The sequence below is a fragment of the Octopus bimaculoides genome, chromosome 18, assembly GCF_001194135.2.
Source record: "Octopus bimaculoides isolate UCB-OBI-ISO-001 chromosome 18, ASM119413v2, whole genome shotgun sequence".
In the NCBI taxonomy this organism is placed as follows: Eukaryota; Metazoa; Mollusca; class Cephalopoda; order Octopoda; family Octopodidae; genus Octopus; species Octopus bimaculoides.
Genome location: NC_068998.1, coordinates 16045050 through 16045888, shown reverse-complemented (window position 1 = coordinate 16045888; position 839 = coordinate 16045050). Strand labels below are relative to the sequence as shown.

Here is an 839-nt window from a genome sequence, read left to right as displayed (position 1 = left end):
AAATATATCATCATCATCATCACCGTCGTTTAACGTCCGCTTTCCATGCTAGCATGGGTTGGACGATTTGACTGAGGACTGGTGAAACCGGATGGCAACACCAGGCTCCAATCTGATTTGGCAGAGTTTCTACAGCTGGATGCCCTTCCTAACGCCAACCACTCTGAGAGTGTAGTGGGTGCTTTTACGTGTCACCCACACGAAGGCCAGTCAGGCGGTACTGGCAACGGCCACGCTCAAAATGGTGTATTTTATGTGCCACCCACACAAGAGCCAGTTCAGGGGCACTGGCAACGGAAAATGGCCATAAAACACTTGTTCTTGTTCTTGTTGCTTTGCTCCCAAATCAGCCCTGATGAAGTAGATCTACAAACAAAGGTCTTCTAACCATGGCCATTCTGTCATAGTTTATTTTTGTTTTTAAAGATTGGGGTCGGGTGTAGGGTGTCTAATATATCCTTAATTTTTTTCAATTGGATGATATGATGAGTGAACTTGCAATTAAACAACCAAGATTGGTCAATAGAGACAGGCCAATTCTCTTGCAAGGCAATGCTCAACTACAGTCAAAATCGTCCAACCCATGCTAGCATGGAACGCGGATGTTATACGATGATGATGATGATGATGATGATAAGTGTGTGTGTGTGTGTGTGTGTGTGTATTTGAAAATCTATGATGATTTCATAATACAGTTTTTAAAGTGTAAAGGTGATTTTTTTTTTTTTAAATTTTTTTAAACATGTTATGAAATCTGTTATGGGGCTGTTACTAACCTTTTTTGAGGAGTTTTTTTCTAGTGTGTGTATATATATATATATATATATATATATATATAT

General features: G+C 39.5%; 1 protein-coding gene across 5 annotated transcripts in view; it reads right to left on the bottom strand.

Annotated features, from left to right (window-relative positions):
• LOC106871185 (leucine-rich repeat-containing protein 63) overlaps positions 1-839 on the bottom strand; it is a 90622-nt gene that overhangs the window by 28413 nt on the left and 61370 nt on the right. The gene's annotated exons all lie outside the window — the stretch shown is intronic.